Genomic DNA, 12,587 nt, shown 5'->3' with positions numbered 1-12,587 from the left:
TCCATGATACAGATGTTCAACCACCCAAAATAATGCTCACATATATTTGCCACATCTAATGCAGCACACAGATACCTCAATGTAAAAAGCATCAAGGCACAAATGGGAGGAGGTAAGTGAACCCACAGGAATCATAACAGTGTGGGAGCACAGCCTTAACATCTAGACCCACATGTCCAAGTAAATGGCAGGACACCCACACCCACCCACAGTCATACTGATACCTTTGAACTATGAACATTATCACAGAAGTGGCAGTAATAAACACACCGATAGGCGACCACACAGAATCGTAAATCAGGTGCAATGATCCAAAAAGCACAATCTGGTAGCAGTGGATTCAAAGGCAAAGCGTTATGGTTATGCGCTTTCATCTAAAAACAATGTAGACATATTTAGAACCACTTACCAATAATGAAATACACAGATGCCATAAAAGCAAAAAGAAACACCCCTTTATATATATCTTTCTGCTTTTATGGCATCTGTGTATTTCATTATTGGTAAATGGTTCTAAAGATGTCTACATTGTTTTTAGATGAAAGCACTTTAATCTTTTAAAGCATTTTTTATTAAAGGTTTGCCTTTGAATCCACTGCTACCAGATCGTGTTTTTTTTGAGAATTGGCACTAAGTTACAAAAGGTATACTATAAGAAACTGCACCAATACTGCTTTAAATAGTAAAAGCTTCACATTCTAAAGCAAGTATACTCATTCTGGGGCTCTCTTAGGTGCTCCAGTCTCCTGGTGTGCAGTTGCCTGTTCTCTGCAATCTGTTCAGGGGCTATGGACACAAAAACAGCATTGTATAAGATTGGTGGATGGTAATCACTCTCAGGTTATGTGTGAAGATACATTATCCTTCCAGTACGTAGGTGGTGACTGCTGTCTCATTCCCTCTAGTATACCTCTTTTGAGCATATACCTTTAACTTCCAGTGGGTTTGTCTTGAGCCTTTAAAAACAAAGTTATTACCTTACAGTTCTAACAAATACTGATTGACAGAGGTCAAATATCAGTACAGTTTTGCTTGCCATCATGTTTGCTTCAATATAAAATATTCTGATGCCTTTTATGCAGCATGGTTTTGGAATTATTAATGCTAATATGAACAAGCAATATTTGACACCTAGAGACACAGGTAGGAGGTAACTGCAGAAACACCTGGGGGAGCACTCCGATGAGTTAACTTCATGCACCCATTAGCTCAGGAGGTCAGGATTGTGGTGCTTTATGTCATTGTCATGGTGATGGCATTGGTCCTCCTGTGTGTGGCTGACAGCCTGGACTTAACTATTCCAGGCTTCAGTCTTATACTGAGGCCCTTGATAGCCCTTCTGCTGTCGTCTCTGGCTGTAGTCCTTATGGAGGAGTTAAAAAAATATTTTAACGCCTCCACACCAACCGCTGCACTCTAAAAAGAGCACTACCTCCTCCTTCCCCACATATGATGCTTTACCTTGAAGAATCGCAGGGAAATTTTCAGAAAATCTCATAAAATTGGTGCCTGAAGCAGTTCTCACATGTACTATGTGCTGAGTACCAACAGACATTGACAGGCAACTCTAGGTACTGTATTATTATGGCACATGATGGCACTTTAAGGTGTGAAGTATGGCAGCCCTGTATCCATTTGTATGTAGTTAAGAAAACAGGCTCTGCAGTGCTTCCATTTAAATAAGCTAAATGTGGAATTACAGTTCCACTATGGAGGCATAGCTTGGACTGTGCTTGCATAGTGCTGGCAGAAGAGACTTAAGTGTGATGGTTAGCATATGTTCTCATTGTACAAACTGAGTGATTCAGAAACAATTAGTTGAGAAAAAATTAGCATATTTATTGCACTTAACAAGGTGAATCTGCACAATTTAAGTTTGACATCAGGCAAGGAGCCTCATCCCACTATGGAAGAAACTGTAGAACAAAAAGTTCTGAATCTGAATAACAGAAGAATTGTTCAAGTACACCTACAGCTTTGTTGTTGTAGAAGCTAAGTACTGCTTTTTACAAGTTTATCTTTTTCAAGTATAGCTGCTTTTAACTGCTATTAAACTTGTGGACATAACAAGAGATACATTTGTCAGTAACTATGCTGGGAAGGTCAAAAAAATTCAAAAAGGTCAAAAAGTCAAAAAGTAACATTATTGTCATTCAGACCATACATAAAAATGCACAGCTGAATGAAATTACATTCCTCCAAGCTCAATGTACAAAAGAAACACAGAAACACATATATATAACAACAGTGACAACAACAGTGACCGAGCCAACTGAGGCACAGAATGCATCAAGCCTCCTCAACCATGCACGATTTCATGGACTACAGCATCCCCTCCAGTCACACCGCTGCCAATATCCAACCACACTGCCACCATCTCCGTCTCTGACCCCAGCAACATCTCAAATCTGGTCCGGTCCCTCCAACACCACAGACCAAAAAAAAACAATTGAAACTACAGTGCAACCACAACTACCCAAACGCCTAAAAAGCCACAACCAGTCCAACAATCTATCCACCATCCTCACCATCTATACTGTCACTGGTTCCATCCTCAACACCACCAGTAGCATCCCAAATTCAGTCCAATTCCTCTGACCCAATGAAATTCAGTCCATTCCTTACAAACGAACATGGCAGACAAAAATCTGGCTTCTGCTCTCCACGTTCTGTTCAAACTCACCACTGAGGCTACTATAGGCCTAAACTTCCACTAATCAGTTCAACATTGCTCAAGAAAGCAAAACACTAACATCATCACTGCAGTCCACCACACACTCGTCCAGATCAAGAATGAACCACCAACGGACCACACATTGACAACTCACACAGATTTAACATAAATAACTTTAACATAAATAAATTTAACATCAATACACAAAACAGATCACGGGAGCTGGAGAGGCTGCTGCCACACAGTGCTCTGCCATCTTAGTACTAAGAGTGAGACTGGAAGGTTAAAGCACTTGCTGGGCAGAAGGACTGTTAAACCTAATGTGAGACATGCCCATTACCTCACATTTGGAGCACAGTCTTGCTGGGCTTCTGATACTACTTTCAGTACAAGGTTTTGTCTTTTGCATACATTACTCATATGTCAGTTGCAAAAATACTTTTACCCCTCAGAAAACAATCATGTCACCTTAGATAGTTGCAGTGGTGTGGGTAATGTTTTGTGAGAGACATCTGTTCAGTAAACTTAAGTGCTTGACATAAATTAAAGAGTATGGCTTCAGATATTTAACTGTCAGACACACAAACAGCATGTTATATTGCCAAAGGGGAGACTGGTGATGTAAGGATTTTTCAGGGCCATACAGGAACAAGGCAATTTTCAAAAACTACAGAGTAATAACTAAAAAACCTGGGAAGTAGAAGCACACTGCAGACCCTACCAAGAAATGTGGTCATATGCCAAAGGTCTCCAATGTGGAGAATGAGGTGCTATTCCAAGCTCTCCAGCTCCATGGCTGACAACTCTCTGCCCTGCATGCAGCTGATAAGGCCTACTGGAACAGTGCCTGGAATGCTGTGGTGGCCACAATCACAATTATGAGGTGGTGCATCCCAGAGCCACTGATCTCACGTGAGCTGATGAATAATGAGCCTGAGCCTTGTAAAAGAAAGTAGGTCAATGGATGGTGGCTGTAAAGTGAATCAGCCTTCACAGAGATGTAGGAGTGCCCAGCTTTTCTCAGAGGCAGTGGCACCTCCACACAGTCCCATGGTGTGGTGTTGGATGAGCAGAGCTGGACCAGCTGCTGAGACAATATACTCGAGATGGTCAAGGTATGTAGACCTATTTTTGTGTAAAAATACCTACAAGTCCACTGCACCACTTTGTTACTGTACAAATTATTACAGCTGTCTGATTGATGGAATAGCGTTACATCAGGAATTCACCCTTCACAGCCATCTAAAACAGCATATAAGCACATTAGTACCTTATTTATTGTTATTATGCTAATATTTGTAAATCTAAGCAGCATTTACTTCTCATGCCAGGTTATACTTACACAGGATATTGTGCTTTACTGTTATAGGATGTGTTTCCTCTGATAATGAGGGTAGGGATGAGTTGACACAATCAAGAAGTGCAGAATGTGTGATGGACACAGCGAATGTAACCAATGCATCCTCTGGATAGACCATGGACACAGCCTCTGTGGTTGTGGATGCCTAGGATAATCAAACCTCACAGGAAGGACAGGTTAATGGGCATACTATCAGTCAGGGAAGAGTGCTGGCTGCTAGTAGACACATGTCAGGATCTGCTCCTAGCAACAATGAGCAGAGGGGTCCACCCAGGGAGGCTGGGTAATGATGTTCACTGGAGATATGGTTAATGTCCTCTCTTTGAAGTTAGTGTGCCAGTGGCTGCAGGGCCATTATGGAGGCTTAGGCTAGCACCACCACACCCATGGCAGTTAGTGATGGTGATGCATGGTGTATATGAATATATATGGTAGTTCATGTCCTGTATATCTGATGATTTGAATAGACTCAATCACATACTGGAATGTGCCCCATCCTCTCTGGCTCACCTGCCAAGGGTGGGGGTGGGGGGTGGCATCCAAGAATCGGGTCCACCATTACCTCTAAAGATGGCAGGCACTGTGGCCACAGTCAATCAAGATCCCACTCCTGCAGTGCTAGCATTGCCATGGCTACATCTGCTGTGGAGGTGTCTATACTCAAGAGAGGACATTCCCATTGTCATAGCAGCTGTGACAGTGACATATCTCATAGCATATGTCACTCTTGGTCATGCAGCAGACTAGTATATAGTTTTCTTTTTTGGTCTTCAACTTCAGAAGACTTTTTTCTTTTTATTTAGGAGGTTGTCAGTCTGGCAATTACCGGAGTATCAAATGATGTAGCTACAACTGCTCTGCCAGTCTGGCAGAAGTATAATGACTGATTTTAGAACAAACCCTAGTACAGACAAATTCTCCAATAAAAGGAAAAAGCTTCTTACACAAAGAAATAAATTGAAATACCATAATTCTTTAAGTGAGCTTGAAAAGGTCTGCAAACCACTCAGTAGTAAGATCAAAACCTGTAAAGTCATTCATGCACTAAAATGTCAGTTCCTCCTTCAAAGACAACTGTAACATTTTTTAAATGAGTTAGAAACTCAGCAATACCCAAAGGTGATCTTAAAGAGCACCATGTATTCAATTCCCAATGATAGAGACAAGATACATGCTGAGAAATGTAGTTCTAGTCACTGCCCACTTTCCCTTCCATGTGTCTATATAATTCAACCCCTTCCTTCTCCTACAGTTACAACTGAACATGTTCTAAATGCCCTCCACAACCAAAAGCACTAGCTCTGAAGGTCTTGAAAACATACCAAACTGGTTCTTAGATAGTACTAAATACAGCCTCATGGATTCCCTTGTAAACATACTGAGCCATAGCCTCTTTACTGGGTAAGTGCCTGAAACTTGGTGAAAGGCATTAATTCTATCCTTACACAAAGGTGGAGCTACGACTTACTCTGGGAACTATAGATTGATTATTTTCACCAATATTGCTTCTAAAGTAATGGAATGTGTCATAATGGGATTTATAAAGATACAGATACCCAAAAATCACTGAACCAATCTGGTTTTGTGAAAGGTAGGCCCTGTCTACTAAATCTGGATGTGTTTTTGAGAAGGTAACAAGCACTGAATAATGGGCAGATGGTACACACTTCATTACCTGGGACTGGTTAAAACCTTTGATACTGTCCTGCATTATGGCATTATTGATAAGCTTTCCCAGTTAACTATTAACCCCTAGATAATTCACTGAATATCTAATTGGCTCACAGACAGAACTCATGAAGTCAAGTTTGGTGGCACACTCTTTTCTAACAGTGGTACCCTGAAGGGTTCAGTGTTGAGTCAACACTACTTCAGCATTTATTTTTAGGATACTCAAGTGGACATCAAATGCCTCTGGCTTTCAAAGATGTGGATGATTCCAAACTTGGTGTGGTCATTAATTCTTCACAATATCCCATAAGAGAGGCTCTCTCTCATGAATTACAGACAAATCCTTGAGTGATCCCAAGGACAGCCAATAGCTCACACTAAGTCCTGGCGTTAAGATCCTGCCAGTAGCTCACACTAAGTCCTGGTGTTAAGATCTCACCACTAGCTCACACTAATTCATGCTATTAAGGTCATGCCACTAGCTCACACTAAGTCCTGGTGTTAAGATCATGGACTAAAGCTAAACACAAAATATGTAATATTGCACTTTGGGAAGCACAAACACTCCTGCACCTAGCATGGAGAGGGCACCTCCACTCAAAATTCACACTGTCATTAGATACCTTGTCACACATATGGACAACAAATTCTCCTTTGGCTGCCACATAACATTATGAAATTATTCTACAGAGCTCAGCTAATCATAAAAGGTATACCCTTCAGACTGAAGCAAGCTATTGTTTGTTCTCTCTGTTCCTTCCAAATTAACCCATAGTAGAATATAATGCCGCCTTTGCCACATACCTGTTCAAACATATTATATAACTTGAGAAACTTTAAAGATTCCAGGTTAATAAAAACAAATCTGGGTTATAAACTCATTAAGCTGTATCGAGGCAAGCAACTAAATGCTCTATTACCAGACTCTATCTCCTACAATCTTACACAATGACCTCTGTTTGGTTTATAAAGCAAGAAAGGACCCTGTCCTGCTAGACCTGTTATATATTCAAATATCTGGTAAGACTACTAATATCTTCAACAAGGACCTAAATTTACATCAAAATATTAGTGGAACTTGTTGGCAGGATTGTTATCTCTCCCAAATATGGAACAGGATCAAAATCCATGTCCAACAAAGTATCTCCCTAACTGACTTTAATTACAGGCTCAAAGAAGGGATGGAGATTTGAAATGGACCTCAAGGTCATCCACACAAGTCTATAGGGGAAGTAAGTACTGGGACTTCCAGCAGTTAAGATCCTGAAGGTCTAATGGACTGATTCTTTTGTATAAGCCTATGAACCTGTGAGCAAGTGTATAACATTTTGGAGTCATACACAGCCAATATACAAAATGGTGTTTCAATTTTATAAGGTAAAGAAGAAGAGAATGTGATGGTAGCAAATGCAGAAAGTGGGGAAAATGAGAGAAAAATGAAATAGTGTTGATGCTATTAAACAACAGAATGGATAGACTGATCAAATAATATGAACACAGACTGTTAGCTGACATCTGCTGGAAAATGATGTGCGTTTAAAGAAGCAAGGTTTGTCATCTTAAATGAGCTTTTCAGTGTTGTTAATGATTTTTTATTATATCAAGCACGCACATAAATGTATGTATCCTCAGCTTTACTCTAATGATTTTGTGACGGCCAGTACTAAAAGGTCATTATGTGTAGCTGTAGAAGCATCTGTGTAAAGAGAATGCAGATTATGTTTTGAAGAAATATAGATGACCATATTAGAGACAGGTGCACAGACAACAAAACCTGTTTTAGCTTTGCATATTATCAAATGTGGCATCGGTGCTGCTGGAGCACACTTTTAAATTTGAAGCAATAACAAATAAATCACCCTGCAGTTTGATGCTGTTGATAATGATTCTAGAAATGTAATAGCAATGCTAACTATCCTCTTAGCAGGGGAAGGGTCTGAATATTAAGCTTACCTTGAAGCCATTGCTGACAAGCAGAAGATATGTACTAAGAACAATGGGCCACATTAGCTATAGAAGATGTATAGTAAGAAGGATGGGCCACATTAGCTACAGAAGATGTGTACTAAGAAGGATGGGCCACTTTAGCTACAGAAGATGTATATTAAGGATGGGCCATGTTAGCTACAAGAGGTGTATACCAAGAAGGATGGGCCATGTTAGCTACAGGAGGTGTATACTAAGAAGGATCTGAAATGCTAGCTAAGAAGGCTTTGCCACATTAGCTATAGAAGATGTATACTAAGAAGAATAGGCCATGTTAGCTACAGGAAATGTATAGTAAGAGGGATGGGCCACGTTAGCTACAGAAGATGTATACTAAGGAGGATGGGCAACATTAGCTACAGAAGATGTGTAATAAGAAGGATGGGCCACATTAACTATAGAAGATGTATAGTAAGAAGGATAGGCTATGTTAGCTACAGGAGATGTATACTAAAAAGGATGGGCTACATTAGTTACAGAAGACATATACTAAGAAAGATGTGCCATGTTAGCTACAGAGGATGTATATTAAGAAGGATGGGCCACGTTAGCTACAGAAGATGTGTACTAAGAAGGATGGGCCACATTAGCTATAGAAGATGTATACTAAGAAGGATGGGCCATGTTAGCTACAGGAGGTGTATACTAAGAAGGATGGGCCATGTTAGCTACAGGAGATGTATAGTAAGAAGCATGGGCCATGTTAGCTACAGAAGCTGTATACTAAGAAGGATGGGCCACATTACTTATAGAAGAAGTATGCTAAGAAGGATGGGCTACATTAGCTACAGAAGTTCTATAGTTAGAAGGATGGGTGATGTTAGCCACAGGAGATGTATACTAAGAAGGATGGGTGATGTTAGCTACAGAAGATGTATACTAAGAAGGATGGGCCATGTTAGCTACAGAAGATGTATACTAAGAAGGATGGGCCACATTAGCTACAGAAGATGTATACTAAGAAGGATGGGCCACGTTAGCTACAGAAGATGTATACTAAGAAGGATGAGCCATGTTAGCTACAGAAGATGTATACTAAGAAGGATGGGCCACATTAGCTACAGAAGATGTATACTAAGAAGGATGGGCCACATTAGCTACAGAAGATGTATATTAATAAGGATGGGCCACATTAGCTACAGAAGATGTGTGCTAAGAAGGATGGGCCACATTAGCTATAGAAGATGTATACTAAGAAGGATGGGCCATGTTAGCTGCAGGAGGTGTATACTAAGAAGGCTGGACTATGTTAGCTACAGGAGGTGTATACTAAGAAGGATTCACCACATTAGCTATAGAAGATGTATACTAAGAAGGATAGGCCATGTTAGCTACAGGAGATGTATAGTAAGAGAGATGGGCCACGTTATCTACAGAAGATGTATACTAAGAAGGATGGGCCACGTTAGTTACAGGAGATGTATACTAAGAAGGATGGGCCACGTTAGCTACAGAAGATGTGTACTAAGAAGGATGGGCCACATTAGCTATAGAAAATGTGTAGTAAGAAGCATAGTCTATGTTAGCTACAGGAGATGTATATTAAGAAGGATGGGTCACGTTAGCTACAAAAGATGTGTATGAAGAAGGATGGGCCACATTAGTTACAGAAGACATATACTAAGAAGGATGTGCCATGTTAGCTACAGAGGATGTATATTAAGAAGGATGGGCCACACTAGCTACAGAAGATGTGTACTAAGAAAGATGGGCCACATTAGCTATAGAAGTTGTATACTAAGAAAGATGGGCCATGTTAGCCACAGGAGGTGTATGCTAAGAAGGACGGGCCATGTTAGCTACAGGAGGTGTATACTAAAATGATCTGCCATGCTAGCTACAAAATATGTATACTAAGAAGGATTCACCACATTAGCTATAGAAGATGTATACTAAGAAGGATAGGCCATGTTAGCTACAGGAGATGTATAGTAAGAGGCATGGGCCACGTTAGCTACAGAAGATATATACTAAGAAGGATGGGCCACATTAGCTACAGAAGATGTATACTAAGAAGGATGGGCCGCATTAGCTACAGAAGTTGTATAGTTAGAAGGATGGGTGATAGCTACAGGAGATGTATACTAAGAAGGATGGGCCACATTAGCTACAGGAGATGTATACTAAGAAGGATGGGCCACATTAGCTACAGAAGTTGTATAGTTAGAAGGATGGGTGATGTTAGCTACAGGAGATGTATACTAAGAAGGATGGGCCACATTAGCTACAGGAGATGTATACTAAGAAGGATGGGCCACGTTAGCTACAGAAGTTGTATACTAAGAAGGATGGGCCATGTTAGTTACAGGAGACATATACTAAGAAGGATGGGCCATGTTAGTCACAGGAGATATATACTAAGAAGGATCGGCCATGTTGTTGGCTACAGGAGACGTATACTAAGAAGGATGGGCCACATTAGCTACAGAAGATGTATACTAAGAAGGATGGGCCATGTTAGCTACAGGAGATGTAGACTTCAAAGGATGGGCCACATTAGCTACAGAAGATGTGTACTAAGAAGGATGGGCCACGTTAGCTACAGAAGTTGTATACTAAGAAGGATCGGCCAAGTTAGCTACAGAAGATGTGTACTAAGAAGGATGGGCCGCATTAGCTACAGAAGATGTATACTAAGAAGAATGGACCACATTTTCTAAGGTGACCTACTTACATTGTAAGTATGGCTGATTTAATTTGCTTTTAAACCAGTGGAAGTTAATCAAGGAAATGCATAAGATTTGTGCACTGAGTTTACCTTGTTTCATTTACTTCCAGAATACGGTGGCTAACTTAGGAGATTAAAATGTTTATGAATTAAATAAATCATAGGACAGCAGTGCCTTCTTGTGTAACTTTTTATTTCAAAATGATATCAGTTTGTTGCAGCTTTTACACTATGGGTCTCCTGTAGCCATTTTTTGTTACATAATTTGCACAATCTAATTAACAGATTTGCATAATGTGGGAGTCTAAATGTTTGTAAACTTCTTATGGAAGTTTGCTGGCTACCCAGTAGATTTAGCACTTCTTTTTTTACATTTTATCTTTTTTTTCTTCTGTGATGTTTTCATTTGCTTGTTTTCATCACCTTACATTAATGTTATCCATACCTCTCAACCTCTCAGAGCAAGAAATCTGGACAAAGCCATAAATAAAAGTGGGACAACGGCCCAAAATTAGGGAAAAATTGTAAATATTGCTCTTATAAACTTAGAAAGTGGATAGAATAACTGGTTTTGGATTAGAATGAATTTTCTAAAAGGTATGAAGTCTGAAACTGTAATGTCTGTCATTATTTTCTAACTGCAATCCTTAATGATTTGTCACTAATTTGCCAGAAAACCACAATTTTATAAAAAAATGAACCAAAAATATGAGGCAGAAATCTGGACATTCTGTGAAAATCTGTACAGTTGAGAGGTATGATTGTTATCTGAAATATTCTTTGTTTCCTTATACCCTTTCAGATAATGAGTTAGCTGAGGTTAAAATACTAATATATTTTACAACATGAAAAGAAACAGTGGGCAGAATACAGAGAGAGGATATCACAGTGGTGCTATTAGTCCTACCAGCGTTACTACAATTAAATACAGTTCAGTGATATGAAAGTACTGCATTGAAAAAAAGTTTATTAGTGCCTCACTAACATGTCTCTGAATTGAACACAGTGCAGATAGAAGTGACCACCAACCCAAGCAACAGCACAAGCAAAAGAGAAAACCACAAAAAGAGAGAGCAAACACGGCAAAGGGCTAATAAAGCAATTTAATAAAGTTAGCGCTTTCACGTCTTGACAGACGCTTCCTCAGACTTTGAATAAAACGTAGCAAAAAACATGACCAACAGTGATTGATTGATAGTATAAATTATGTTGTTTTTTGCTATTGATTAATGACATCATAAAAAAGCAAAATATCCTAAAAGGCATATACAATAACATACCTAACATATATAAACATTCTAAAATAAATTACTAAACCGTGTACTAAACTGAACACAATTCAAATTTAACATTCATAGCTATAAAAGAATTGCAAATCAAATAAGCAGAGGCATGTCTTAAGCTAAAGGACTAGCAAAAAAAAACTAGCTAAAAGAGCATCAAATCTATTAGCTGTTTGAAACCTATAACTATTAAAACAAAATATCAAAAAACATATTGCCTCCTAATACACTTAAAGAAATCCCAATCCCTCAGAGCCACACACTCCAGGGATCTAAACCTTGTCATTACAATGAACAAAACATGCTGGAGGGATAGGTTCCTGACCCAGAGACTCCCCAGACTCTGGAATAGACTGCCTATACATGTCAAGCAAAGCGCCTCTTTGGCCCTCTTCAAAAGGAACCTTGATTGAATGGGAGATAGGAAATTCAGCCTGGGGATCACGTCAGTCGCCCTGCTAGACAGGGGTCCAGGGAAGTAAATACTGTGGGAAAAAATATCCAGGGAATTGTTATGGCTAGGCTTGTATAGGCCCTAGGGCCGATAGCCTAGTACCAACCTATGAATTTATACATCAACTATCTTAATGTTTCAATGGTCTTTCTAATAAGAATGGTTTTAGCACTACTTTGTCATTTAGTCCAAATGCCTTGCCGGCTTGCATTCTAATAATCCATTTTGTTTCTCTTTGTTCAGTGAGATTCCTGATATTGCCTAACCTATTGTTACAATGAACAATCTCAGGCTAGTTGCGCAGCATAATGCATCCGAGGTTATCCAAGTGCAACTAACTCCGGGCAAAACTGCAATCCAAATTGTAGCTTGCTACAGATCCCCCACCATGCCCCAGGATTCCCACTCCTCTTTTCTTGATGTACTGGAAAATATTAGGGAACAACCAAATACCCTAATAATGGGCGATTTCAACTACCCCACATTTAACT

The sequence above is a fragment of the Protopterus annectens genome, chromosome 3.part1 (assembly GCF_019279795.1).
Source record: "Protopterus annectens isolate FY-2018-M chromosome 3.part1, PAN1.0, whole genome shotgun sequence".
Lineage (NCBI taxonomy): Eukaryota > Metazoa > Chordata > Ceratodontiformes > Protopteridae > Protopterus > Protopterus annectens.
The sequence above is the reverse complement of the archived record's forward strand: the minus strand, read 5'-3'. Positions refer to the sequence as shown.